At 37.7% G+C, this 14563-nt stretch overlaps 1 protein-coding gene and 1 pseudogene across 1 annotated transcript in view; one reads left to right on the top strand and one right to left on the bottom strand.

The window, feature by feature from the left end:
• Znf804b (zinc finger protein 804B) overlaps window positions 1–14563 on the top strand; it is a 523478-nt gene that overhangs the window by 61910 nt on the left and 447005 nt on the right. The gene's annotated exons all lie outside the window — the stretch shown is intronic.
• LOC118579452 overlaps window positions 1–14563 on the bottom strand; it is a 201734-nt pseudogene that overhangs the window by 14914 nt on the left and 172257 nt on the right.

The raw sequence follows: 14563 nt of genomic DNA, 5'->3' as shown, positions 1-14563 counted from the left end.
CAACTAGGAACTGTGTCCTTTTTACATTATAATCTCTCTGAATCCCCTATGCAGGAAACTCAGGATGCTCTCCCACTTTTTAAGAAACCAATTATAAAATTTATTTATTTCAGTTAAGTAAGTATAATTAAATCTGATAAGGCACTTTATCATATAATGTGGCATATTCCTAAAACTGAAGTAGGTATGCAGTTCGGTCATTTGGGCAGATGTAGTGTGGGAACATTCTGCCTATCCCAATAGTGCCTATGAAACTCTGCACTTCTTGGATTTAAGTTTATATATTCATTTATACCTTTGTGGACTAGTGGATCCTCTTTTTGCCTTTTATGACTTCATCATTTCTCCCCACTTCTTTCTGTTTTTGAGACTTTCGAAGTCTACCAGAGGAGCCCTTTGGAGCTGTGCCCAACAGCCTTTGACATCCTTTGTCGTTCTCTGAATTCTTTCATATATTTGGTTAGAGCAGATCTTGAAGTTCAGTCCTGTGCTTTCCTTGACCTTACCCTGGGACAGCTGTCCTTCTAAAGAGCTCTACTTTCATTTAGTCAGACTGATATTTGAAAAGTAATATTTGAGCAGAAGCTGTTATTGAGAAAAAGGCTATTTCTAACTTTTTTTAGTGGGAAGTTCACATACACACATATTTACAAAGTCACTTCTACATCTGTGTACATTGAAGACACTCAGTTTTTGCTGACACCTGTAACTGAAATCTACCACCTCAGGATGCATTCTTGCTTGCTGTTTTCCATGATGGTAGCTCCTCTCTTCAACCACAAACATCTTCCTCTTATCCTTCCTGTGCTTATTTAACAGTGTAGTATAACAAGTCTCATACTGATGCCATCACTTTCTTTTACAAGTATCCTCTTCTACATGGACCACACTCTGACAACCAATGGTGGGCGAATCATCTTTGCACATGCATTTATTCACCTTCTCAGACCCTGAAAAGGGTCTTGTGCTGGTCAGTTTAACCCACTGAGTGACCCCATTTCACCTGCTTAGATGCTCAGAAACTGCATGCAACTTTCCTGTTTTGCACATGCCCTGTTAGTCCGTTGTATGGCATCCCTTCCAACAACCCTCTCCACTCTACTCCAGCTCTGAAATCTCACACAAAACACTTCTCAGAATGTACACAGTTTCCTTCCTGCTTCTTGGCTCCTCTCCAGGTTGGCCTCAGCATCCCAGTGGAGCTCCTTCCGGTCTGTGGAGCCTCTGATGTTGCTCATAGCACCACTCCCTCACCCCATAAATACCATTGATATCCCAGGCTAAGCAGTGGCCCCCAGGTGTGAATTTCTTTCCTGACACACTGTGGTTCAATTCCTTGTGTTGCTCCTCCTCTGTTTGTACAGGCCTCTTGGCATTCCAGGCCCAGCGTGATCTCTATGGCTCCTCAAGGACTTGTTCTTTGCATTTGCTTGGAACTGCCCCACCTAATGGCTCTATGAGTAACATTCATTAAAGGGAGAGAGAAAAGGGGAGAAAATTACTAGTAACTTGTTTTCTATTTTAATTGTTTTTGTTATTTTTGCATTGCAAAAATAACCCTTTATTTTAGAATCATTTCAGGTTCAGAGAAAAGTTTCAAAGACAGCACCAAGTTCTGAAATAGCTGCACCCAATTTTTCTGTTGCTAATTTCTTACATTCACCTAATAAGTTCATCATAACTAATGTACCAATACTGGTATATTAAAAAATGTTAAATCTTCGATTAGGATTTCTAGCAATACTTAGAAGAAACTTTTCCATTTGAATTTTGTAATTTACCCTTTATCTTCAATACATTCCCTTCACCCTTGACCTCAATTACTATTCAAATACAGAAACTGAAGTATCTGATGTCTTGAAAATCCCCCCGGGAAATAACCTCTTTATTTATAAGTTATCTGGGTGTTTTGTATGCTAACCTATGTAATCCTGCCTGCAGTTTTGCTGGACAGACTGCTCATGAGATAAAATTGGTAAAGTGCCGGCATTGTGGCCCGTTCATTTCATTATTTTGGCACTGGAGAAGAGGGTTAGTGAGCTACATATTTTTTGGTGGTTTTCAAAGAATGGAAATATAAAATAAGACCCAGAAAACATAATTCATTCTCTGGAAAACTGGGAAAAGAAAACGATAGCTTCTAGATGAAGGATTATCTTAATAAATGTCTATGAAGCATTTTTTATGTCAACTACATGAGTTATTAAATATATTATTCATAAAATTTTATGTTTGGGGCTCTATACGGAGTGAGCTCAGTTGGTGGAATGCTTGCTGTATAAGCATGGGCTCCTGAGTTTGAGGCCTGGAACCATTATAAATAGCTTTCCGTGGAGGTTCACACTTTAACCTCAGCACTGGAGAGGCAGATATGGGAGGATCGTCAAGACTCACTGGGCCGCAAGCCCAGCCTAATAGGTAAGTTCCAGGGAATCAGTTAGAGACCCAAACACATGGTGCATGACTCCTGAGGAATGATACCTGAGTTTTCCTTTCAGCTTTTACATGCACATATACTTGTGTATATACATGAACATTCATGCATCAGGCCCCCTGCATAATTTTAAATGTAAAATTCATAGAACTACAGACCACTGTAGCAAATAACATCAAGAGGTAGTACACTGTGTGGCCCTGTTCTTTTTATTCCCTATTATGGTTTCTTATAAAAATATACTGCTGTTTTCAACATTTTTTAAAAATTTACTTTGGTTCTAATAGAGTACAAAAGCACCAGGAGTATTTTGAAGCAGACCTTATGATAGACCCCACCAACTACTACTTTCTTGGAAGAAATTTATCTTGAATGTTTCCTCCTTAATAATTTGTCCAAGAGGCACAAATGTACTTTGGTTATATATGTTTCCCTTGTTTTAAAAATTGACAAGATGAGGGAAAATTAATTTTCCCTTACTACAACCATATGAGGTCCATGACTTTTTAGAAAAAAGTCATAAAAGCATATAAGTAAAAAGTTAAAATCTCCTCTAATAAGTTTAGCATAATTATTCTGAAGTCAGAAAGAAATTATAATTCTACAAAGTTTGTCATGTATTGATGATTCCTCAAAACAATTGACCCCTGTGTTTGGCAAGGTCAGGAAACTGATCCAAGTTTTACTGAGGAAGTAGAGCTTGTCCTATGAGGCATTATAAGAGTAAGTTGTGAGCACACTGTAGATATTTTAAATCAGTTTGCTGACCTTTGTGTCATCAAAGTTGAAATGAAAACTTGAATCCAAATACCACGCTATAGAAGGACAAGGTCACAAATAAAGGATACATTTTTTGTACTTTTTTTTAAATCAAGACCTGCTTAAATATAAGACATTTTAATTACAAAATAATTTTGTACTATAAGGAGGGTATAACTGGCAACATACTTTGCTAAATACAGGCATTTTATCTTTTTCGAGTAATAAGTGTTGTAAAATCAATTATCTGAAGACATGGACATCTATTTTTTTTTTTCTTTAATGGTTCATCTTTAGAGACCCTACAATAAAGACTGCTCAGTAACCCTCTGTCAGCACTGCCTCTGTCTCCTAGGGTTTGGGTGATCCAGTGGGTGCAGACCTTCAAAGGCATCAGAAAGGACAACTATAGTATAAGATACTGATAGTTTTTTCCTCCAAGTGAGAAAAGTCACACCATGTGCTTTGTTCTCTAACAGAGGAGATTAATTCTGCATAGGTTGCTTTTGTCTGATCTCTTTCTTAGGTCTACAGTCTGAACATTGGTTGGTTTTAAGTCTTTGCGACACCTAGACTAGATGCCTATAGTGTTGGAGAAAAAATAATGGAAAGGTAGATAGGGCAAAGAGCCCTTTCTTGTGTACATTACCACTTGGGATTAGAGGCTATGCAGTTAACCTCCAGGGCGACACTGTGACTTGACTGCCATTAACATCTGCATAGCAAGGAACTGAAGGAGGACTGAGAAATTCAGAGAATTGGTAGAGACACAGATGACTGTAACTGTATCAGGTAAAGGCACATCGCCAGTGGATGGCATAAAAATATGAACAGATAATTGGAGGTGCATTGTGTTTATGGTAATATTCCTACACATGAGCCTGCATTACGGCAGAAAAGAGGGGAGGAAAAACAGGATATGCTGTGCTGAGAATGATTAGAGAGCACTTTTCTGCCTTTCTTTTCTTTGCTTGGCTGGTACGGCTACAGATAATACTGTGTAAATGTCACAGACACATCATGAAGGTTGAACTTCTCACCCTTGTCCAAACTCCTATAGCATCTCTAAATCATGCCTGATCAATTCTGGCATAAACATTTGAATTTGGCTTGTGAAAGGTGAATTAGGGCATGATTTACTATGTAGAAAAAGTATCTATTGTGTAAATGTCAAGGATCACCTTTGTAAGTAAGTTTATTTATAAAGAAACCACAATAAACCATAATCCCCTGTAGTGGGTAGCCATCCCAGCATTGGCCTGGAAGTTCCAACCCCCATTGAGGCTTCGGTAATGGTCACGCCCACAAGGCGGGGCAGAGGAGGGAGCGGAAGACCGAGGATCGAGAGCAGAGGTCTCTCTCTTGGTTCCGGGATGCTGGATGCTGGAGGTAGACTGAGCTGAGTTCTTCAGAGAACACCGCCGGATTGCGCTATACCTTTGCCAGACCCTGCAACCTACCCCTTCATTTGTAAGTTACCCCACAAAATAAACCTCCCTTTTAACTATGTGGAGTGGCTTTAATAATTTCACCAATAATCCCCTGGTCACAATTGCTCATAGAAAAATCAAATCCCATCAAGTCCAGGTCCAGTGGGAACTACTAGTTGCACATATGAATTCCAAAGTACAACTTATGCTTCCTGAAAGTTCACTTCAATTGAAAGAATTACTTAAAGAATGATCAGATTTAAAGAATTAGTATGTGATGCTACCCAATATATCTAGTTATTTTACTTTGATTTCCCAATGGCCATAAACAATTTTCCTACATTCTCAGTACAGAATTAAATCACTTTGACCCTGCTTTTTTCTTCCTTCAGCTTCTCTCACATCCCCTCCTTCCAGCCATTCCCATTTTTTTCCTCATTCCATTTTTAATTGACGTTTCCTTTTTCTTTGATTATTATCAATACAACTGTATATGTAGATGTACAGCTTGCCTACCCTGCTTAGTGTTGCTTAAGTGTCTATGAATTCAGGGCCCACAGATAAGGGCAGCTTTAACCCCTCACAAAAGAAACTCTGCATCAAATGGAAACCACTAGAGAAAACCACAACTGGTCTTAATGCAGAGATCAATTGACTGTGAGGAGCTCAGCCTCAGTGGACACATCCAAAACACAGCTGCTGCACCAAAGGCTCAGGGAACATTGCAGAAGAGGGAGCACAAAGACTAGAGGAGCCAGAGGACTGGGAAGTGTGCTGTAAGATGTGTTTCCTAGAAATTACAGGGAAGTTGTACTCAGACCTTAATATGGCTGCCTAGATAAGACCTGAATAATGAAAATAGCAATAGACTCCATAGCTGTCAGTCCAAAGTTTGTGAGTTCCCTCTAGCTTGGTTTGGTTGTATCTGTAAATTTCCTTATCATGGTCTTGATGCCCCTTGCTCATAGAATCCCTCTTCCCTCTCTTCAACTGGACTTCTGGACTTGGCTGGGTGCTTGGCCATGGCTCTCTGCATCTGTTTCCATTAGATGAAAGCTCTATGATGACAGTTAGGGTATTCACTGGGGTAGGGCAGCTCAGGTACCCCTCCATCACTGCTAGTAGTCTAATCTTGGGTCATCCCTGTGGATTTCTGGAGATTTCCTTATACTAAGTTTCTCCCTATTCCCATGATATCTCCCTCTATCAAGATAGCTCCCTCATTGCTCTCCCATTCCACCCCTGTTCCAGCTTGAATATCCCGTTTCCCCATGCTCCCATCCCCCATCCCCTACACTGCATTGCCCCCCTCATCCCCAGTTTACTCAGGAGATCTCATCTATTTCCCCTTCCCAGGGATAAGGGGGGTAAATCTGTGATGGGTATATGAAATGAATAAAAAAATTTCTTCATTAAAAAAATAAAAAAGAACTTCAGAATGTATACAAAATTATAAAAACAGAAAATAGCAATAGATATACTAATACACAATTGGGAGATCTCATGGGGTCTCACGCCTAGTGAAAGAACTGCCAGCAGCCATTGGCTGCTGGGGGAAGGAGAATTAGTCTCTACTAGAGATGAGCCACTAACTGTTCATCTAATAACACTATTTCATAAGAGTGGATAAAATATCTATAAACATTATAGTAAATATTTTGGTCAGTTTAAGAAAGGGATTAGCTACTATTTAACATACATTATGCTATGTTTGTAGAATTTAGATTATTGCCATCACATTTACTTTAATGGCTCATAATTTGTACGGCTGTGACTTATTTTTAAGTTCTTTTTCCTATAGGGAGAAATGCTGATGCAGCTTTGTCTTTTGGAAGAGTAAATGTTTTGATTATGTTCTGATATTACAGTAAAGTCACTTTTTGAAGGTGGATATACAACATTTCTATTTCTGTTGTATGGAATGGATTTTAAGCAAAAGAAGAAAAGTGAACATCATTTTCAGTAGAAATAAAGATAGAACCCAAACATAGGTAAACCTCAGGATAGTTCAGGATTAGCCACAATTAATCCTGATTTCCTATTTATCTAGTTTTTTCCTTGGCTTAAATTTTATTAACATTATTTCTGTTTCATTGATAGTTATTTCTAAGCCCAGCCAATAGTCCAGCTCAGGCTAAAAAGGCAGATCTATAAAAATATGTTTAATTATTTCTGTTAGCTCAGGAATGGGTAGGTCAAAAGATAGTGAGATTTAGCGTAAGAACAATTGAACACAGTTCTATTTAGTCTGATGCTTTCCCTCAATTGCAAAATTGATTCTTTCGATCAATATTGTGGAGAGAAAAAGGTAATCTTGCAGAGAAGTGGGATGGAAAATGGTCAATCAATAGGGCTTGACAGTACCACCAGGAATTCCAAGTGACACAGATTCCAAGAAGAGTTCTGATAATGGCCCTTGTAAATTCCAATAAAATAAGCAGATGTAATCTAAATTACTTTCATTTGATTTGTCACATCACTGATTCTATTTGCTATCTTGACTGGCCACATGTTCTCATTTGAATGAGAAGTTTCCAGAAAGGTTTATCTGTTGAAGGCTTCACTCACAGCTAGTGGCTGGAAAGGTGTCCAAGAGGTGATTAAAACTTGACAGCATTCATCTCATCAATAGGTTAACGGCTTGGTGAGTTCATACTGAATTGGCTATTAGAAGGCAAAGCCTGGTAAGTGGGGGGGGGGGCGGAGATCCTTGGGGTGTTCCTTTGGAGGATGTATTGTGTCTCTGCCCCTCTGTGTGTCTCATTCCTAGCCATCTGGAGGTCAACAACTTGCTCTGCTATGGTCTCCAGACTGATGTGGTGTTCTGCTTCATAACAACCCGGGAATTACAGAGCCAACTGGCCAAACACTGAAACCTGTGAACCCAAGAGTCAAAGAAACTCCTTTATTCCTTATTCTGTTAGGCATTTTATCAGGCATTATCTAACATCTTAGAGTTACCCAATAAAGCATTTACTTGGTAGAAAATAAATGGATAAAAGATGCCAAGGTACTTTGTTAGGGTGACCTGTGTGAGTTAATTTGTAAAAATGTTCAATAGGAACATAGTCCATATCCACACAGACTTTATATCAGAGTATGAAATAGTTAAAACACAAAATTCCCATGATGTGTCTCATGATGGCTGGTGTACAGTTATGCACACATTTACAACTTGGGAACTACATCAGTTTCTAAAGTAGTGAGTGTGATGTACTTTCACACCACCTTCCCAGAGGCATCATAATCATGTAGCAAACTAACTGGGCAAGGTTGATTTCCACTACTAGACCCTAAGGATATATTTTCTAACAGCAGGGCAGTGCATGAAAAGGGCTTTAGCTTTCTGTCTTGTTTTTTTTTTTTTTTTTTTTTTTTTTTTTCTGAAGAAAAGTGGAGAGAATTAGTCTGTAAATAAGAAAATGGCTGATACTGGTGCAAGAACTATAGAGTGAGAGAAGCCAGGAGTTACAAGGTGGCAAGCAGAAGCATTAGTGCTGCTGGGCAGGGGCAATGAGATAGCATGGGCGATACTGTTTGGTTTGATGCATTGGTTTTATCTTCCCTATAAACTCCACTGGTTTTTTTTTTTCCTCAGAGCATTTAATAGCATAGGGAGTAGGAATTCTGCTAGATTAAACCTCTTCAGCAAGCAGGTATGAGAAGTAAAGCTTTACTTACACTTTCAAATTCGTATTGTTTAAAAACCAATTCATGGCACTTGAGTTATCTTTTGTCTGTTTCTCTCCCATCTCCACAAAATAGATGGAGACTGCATTTCTTTTTAAAATATCATTTGCTTTATGGATCCATCATTGATTTTGACATTGTGTCCAAGGCTTCTGAGCAGATGGAGTCTTACCCTAGAATTCAAATCAAGTTTGTTTCAGTGTAGATTAGGCAGACAAAGTAATATGAACTAAAGATCTTCAGTGACCAAATAGGTCTGTGAAGAAAGTTTAGGAGAAATAACTGATAACCTATAATAGTAGTCCTTAGTGGAAACTGGCATAGTTCATAATACATTTTAGGGAACATTAATCATTATAATGAAGATTGATGCAAAATCCAAATAGACCAGGCTATGACAAGGACTTTAGTAATTTCCAAGACTAAAAGACAGTGCCATCTTAGTTTATTTTATTACTGTATTGTCTTTATCCATTTTAGAATTTAAAGATACACCAAAGTTAGACCTGAGAATGTAGATGATCTAAGTGGGATCCTGTGAAAAAAATGACAATGAAGATAAAGAAATTAGTTCACAGAGACCAGAGCACACAGGACTCTAGCCTCCAAGCTGTGGCAAATAAACTAGATATATCCACTGACACTCTGAGACCTGCACGGAATGCGCTCATGGAAGCTCAGTTTGTACTGAGCACTGAATTTCCCCTCCTAGTTCAGCCTATGGATTCCTGTGTCTTCTGCCATCTGCAGCGTGGCACATACATTATTAGAACCTAGAGGATGCAGCTTCTAGCTTCACTTATGCACCAATTAACATAAAGCCCAAGCCAGACAAAACAGAAACATATACACATATGTTTTCATTTTTGTTATATGTAGCTTGTTCCTTTATGCCTCTCCCCATTTATTCAACTTTTGTAGAACAGATTGTATCTAGATGATGGCTCCTATTTTGTCCCCCAAAACTCTGTTACTGAATTCATGTCTTTTATATCATATTTTAATTTATTTTTTTCATACAATATGTTTTGATAATATTCTTCTTCCTCCCCCAAATCTTTTCCACATCCCTACCCACCCAACTTCAAGTTCTGTTTCTTTTTCAAAAATATTAAAAAAAACTCCAAAATCCTAACAAAACAGAAGGAAACAAAAAGGTCAATACAAAGCAAGTAAACAAAAACTAAAATTAAAAAAGCACACAAAACACATGGAGTCAGACTGGCTAAGATTAATAAAACAAATGGCAATAGATGCTGCCAAGGATGCTATGAAAGTGGAGCAATTCCTCACTGGTGGTGGGTGTGCAGACTGGGGCAGTCACTATGAAAATAATGTGGAGACTCCTCAAAATGCTGACAATGATCTACCACAAGATACAACTATCTGTACCACTCTTGGGCATGTACCCAAATGACTCTACATTTTACACCAGACTTGCTCATCTGTGTCTGTTACCGCTCTAGTCACGATAGTCAGACACCAGAAACAACCTATAAGTCCATCAGCTGATGAACAGGTAATGAAAATATCGTGCATTTATACAACAGAATATTATTTATCTGCTAAGAAAATTGAAACTGAAATTCCAGTAGAGATGGAGCTAGAAACAATCATCCTAAGTGAGGAAGCCTAGTTATAGAAAGATAAACACATACATTTTCTCTTATATGTAGATTTATCATTTAACCTTTAGGTATATGTGTTTCACTTAGAATATCCACATAAGTTAGGAAGCTACTGAGGGACCAGGTTGGTGAAGGAAATGTGAAATAGACAGAGGGTTGTAAGGGGACTTAGAGGAAACTGGAATGCCAGGATTAATTGGGGGAGAGGATGGGAGGACAGGGTAAAATTGGGAAAGACATGATAAAATCTACCACTGTTCAAGATTCCTAAACTACATGCATATATAAAGAAATTGAAAGGGAGTGAATTCACATCTTGTGAAGAAACCTCTTGTAGTCTACTATTCCTATATGGCAATGCTTTTACCTTAAAACCTGCCTCTATTTTGTCCGATAGCTACCAGCTTTTTTCTAACTCAATTTCCTATTTGGATCAACATGGACCTGTCTTATGACAGCCTCAACTGACACAGAGCATAAAAGTATATAAGGCGTGAAGAGCAGAAACTAGAAGCATTTGGCTGGTTAAGCATTTAGGCTTTGAGCAGCACAGTTCAGCTGAGATTCGTTCTGGATGAGGACTTAGATGCTTCCAGTCTAGGGAAACAGGATCAGCTTAGGAACTGTCGAGGTGAGGAAGCTGTGGCTTGTTCTGCTTCTCTGATCTTCCAGCATTCACCCCAATACCTGGCCCAGGTTTGATTTTATTAATAAGAACTTTTAAGATTCCTACTACATCAGAGCTCTTATTTTGCTTAAATATTTCCCTTCTGCGAAGTCAGTGTTTACCTGAAAAGGGCAAAAATTTCCCTGTTTTTAGATAAAACATGAAGATTCCTCACAAAGTGGATAAGACAAGATTCCTAAAAGGTTTAGTAACCTCTTCCTTTAAAGTCACTTTCAGGTAACATTTTTTCTTTTCCATGTTAAACAAACAAAAAACTATTTAGAAATGAATTATTTGATGTAGGCAGAAAAAGACTACAATCTCCATACTGATACTTGGAGAGAATATATTTAGCATATGCATTTATTCCTTTACTTTATACATTTTTTGTATTTAATTGGAGGGAATATTTTGTTATATACCTGAAACTTTTAGTTTATATTACATATTCTAGATAGAGATATCAAATTTTGATTGTAAACTGACTTCCATAGTTCAACTTAATTGTTGTCATTTTTCTGTGTTGAAAGAGATGTAATAGCCAATCTCTAATTTAAGAATATGTTGTAATTTGATGTGCTTTTCATTTATTGTACATAATAATAACTGTTTCAGCAGCCAGAACACTGTGAATCCTAGAGATATTCCCTTAGAGTAGTTTAATTAGATCTAATTCACTCCACATTAAGGTCTTTCTCGAGGGCCGTGGTTGTATGGTGGCTTTAAGGAGTAGCACTACACTGGGACAGATTCCAGAATATTTTTATTTTATAGGTCCAGCTTCTTTACTTTCCAGTGAAGTCATACTGACTTACAAGTTCTTACGGAACGATTTTGGCAATAGAAAAATAGTAACTAACTACCATAGAGAGTCACAACATTTTAGAGCCAGAAGAGGTCCTAGGGAACTTATACAGGGCTTACTAGCATGCAAAATACTAAAAATAAGGCATCACATGTGAACCTGGCTTGTTAATTGAGAGATTCAAATGGAAATTTTTCTAGCATGTGGAAATATTTTGGGATTAAATAGCAAAAGTGTATTAATTTCTAAGTTGAAATGGTTTCAATTATTCCTGCCAGACGACATGTAGAGAAATATATAGGAAAACAGAAAACAATCTTGAAAATTATGCAGATTCATATTGTTCAAATTATATTCTATGAATATTAAGTCTACCAAGACTTCTTCATCAAAGTGTGCATTGTACTCATGTAAACTTGGGAAACATTGCTTCGAACCCAATTAAGTTCTATTCTGACTAATGCACATTTTCCTAAATGATTGATATTTTAGTGTGTGGTATGTATTATCAGTCTGTGAGAGAACAACTTAGCTTGCAGAACTATTTTAAATAAGTGCATTACCCACTGAACCTTTAGATATTTGCGTACAGATTAAAGCACAATACTGAGGAAAGAGATCAGAGTGAAGCAGAAACTGGACAAAAGTCAGGATGTTCTGAGGGTGATGCTGTGCTTACAATAACTCTCGGCTCCTGTCCTGTGCTGTTCAGGTTTGACTCTCACTTGAGGTTTCTGTCTTTGTTTTCATGGCATTCTTTTGCATCAAGGTCTTGCTACCTCATGTTGTTGTTTCACTATCTAAGCCTAAATGCTGTTCTTTATCTGACTCTACCTTCCTTTCCCTCCTCTTGCAAACATTCTAAGAAATTTTGGTAGCAAAGACAGCAAGAGATGAAAGTTTGATTTTATCTCTACTGCCCATAAAAACCATCCCCTTCTTTCTGTTTTTGCTGCCAAACTTTTGGGCTAAGTAACTGCCCACTTTCTCTTTCAGTTTTAATAGCTTCCCTAATCATCTCTCACATAATCTTTTATAAACACTCCTTATTGTCTCACAAATAAAAATATAAACACATAAATAGAAAATATAGTTCTGACTGTGCCTTTTCATTCCATATCTTCCTCTATCTTCTTCCTTACAAGCAAAATGACAACACTCTTAATGTGATCTATAGGGTTTTCAACAGCATTTGATACATTAGCTTTTTCTGATTCTACATTTATTTTTAGTTTTTCAATCAAGCATATTCAACATAATAAATTCATAGTGAAAGTAAAAGTATTTAAATTGCATACTTTGCTAAGTTTTGAGCTTCATATGATATGGATGTTTGTGTGCGTGTGCATGTGCGCATGTGCGTGTGCGTGTGTGTACATGCGTGCGTGCATGTGTGTGTGTGTGTGTGTGTGTGTGTGTGTGTGTGTGTGTGTATGTATGTACCACAGGGTGTGTCAGAGGTCAGAGGTCAGAGGATAACCTCAGTTGACAGTTATTGATTTCTACCTTATTAGGGTTGGGTAGGGAGCTCTTTTTTACCTCAGTGTATACCAGGCTGGCTCAAGAGTTTCTGGGGAATCAAATGTCTTTGCCTCTCATCTTGCTGTAATCCACTGGGATTGCACAGAGATGCTACCAACCCCACTTTGATTTTGTTCAGGGGACTCAAACTTAATTATTCATGTATTTGTGGCCAGCATTTTCCCCAGGGAACCCTCTTCCTATCTCATTGCAGAATATTTCTATCATCCTGGAAAGTTCTCTTTGGCCCCATTTCAAAAACTGTAAGTCATACCCAAACACTTTTTATTTCTGTTATTGGGGTTTTGTTTGTTTGTTTGTTGTGTTGTTTTGTTTTTAAATTCAAATGGAGGATAATCTGACCTATTCAAGGAGTTGCAGGGTACTGCTGATTCCTCTGTGTGGGAAACCCCTGTGTACAAGTAGAGAAGTTTCAAAGTACATGCCTAACTATCTATGAATTCTTAGTCTTTAGCAAAGTGTCTGGCCACAAAAAATATACTCAATGTACACAGTTAATCATTTAGTGATGGGGCTTTGTTCTGAGAATGCATCATCAGGAGGTTTTATTGATATTTAAATATTGTACAGTGCATTCACACACAGTAAGAGAGGTGCAATATCACTAGGTGATAAAACCTCATGGAACCATCAATGGGTATCTGAATCATCACTGGTTAAAGTGTTGTTAATCATGAATACATTAGCCATGAATATATTAGCCATTATATTAATAAGTTATAAAACTTCATCCCAAAGAATAAGTTTTGTAGTAAAAATATACAAGGTGGACAATTGATCATATCCAGGAAGAAAAAGAAAACACTTTCTGAATCTAACCAGATGGACATATGACATAGGGTGAGACAGTTTTGAAGAGGATACACTGATTATCCTAACATTTCCTTGATATCTAAACAGCTTTGTGTTTTCAACTAGTTTACAGTTAATTTTTTCTTTTATTGAAAACTTTTTTCATACAACATATTTTCATCATAGTTTCTTCTCCCCCAAATCTTCCCAGATCCTTCGAACCACTTCTTCCACCCAAATATCTACACTTTTTATTTTATAATAAAATAAAAGGATAAAACAAAAACTAATAAATCAGAAAGGGAGAAAATAAACAAATAGAAGGAGAAGAGCCTAAGACAAGGCAGAAGGAATAGAGACCCACTCATTTTCCCAGTCAGGAATCCCATAAGAACACTAAACTGGAAGACAGTATAAATACACAAAGTACCTACAGTGTAAAAAGAGAGAAGAAAAAATATAAATAAAATAAAATAAAACATGATTTTTTTAAAAAAGGAAAAGCCTTGTCATGTCACTATGAAACAAGGAACCTCCAAATGCATCACTGAGTTTGTTTTCTGCTGGCTTTCTACTGCTGGGCATGCAGCCTACCCTTACGAGTAGCTTGTTTCTAAAGTGAGACTCCTTTGGAATAAACTAAATCTTTAATTCACAAGTTGCTATCAGCTGGAGATTGTTTCTGGGTTAGAGAAGGGGACATGTGTTTGAGGACCCCACTGGTGCAGACCTGTGCAGGCCCTGTGCATGCTGCCCCAGTCTCTCCCACCTCATGTGTGCATTGAACTTGTTGCTTTAGAAGGCCCTGTTTCATTG

Source organism: Onychomys torridus, chromosome 3 (assembly GCF_903995425.1).
Source record: "Onychomys torridus chromosome 3, mOncTor1.1, whole genome shotgun sequence".
NCBI classification, from domain to species: domain Eukaryota; kingdom Metazoa; phylum Chordata; class Mammalia; order Rodentia; family Cricetidae; genus Onychomys; species Onychomys torridus.
Note: the sequence above shows the minus strand (reverse complement) of the source record. Positions and strands in the feature narration are given on the sequence as shown.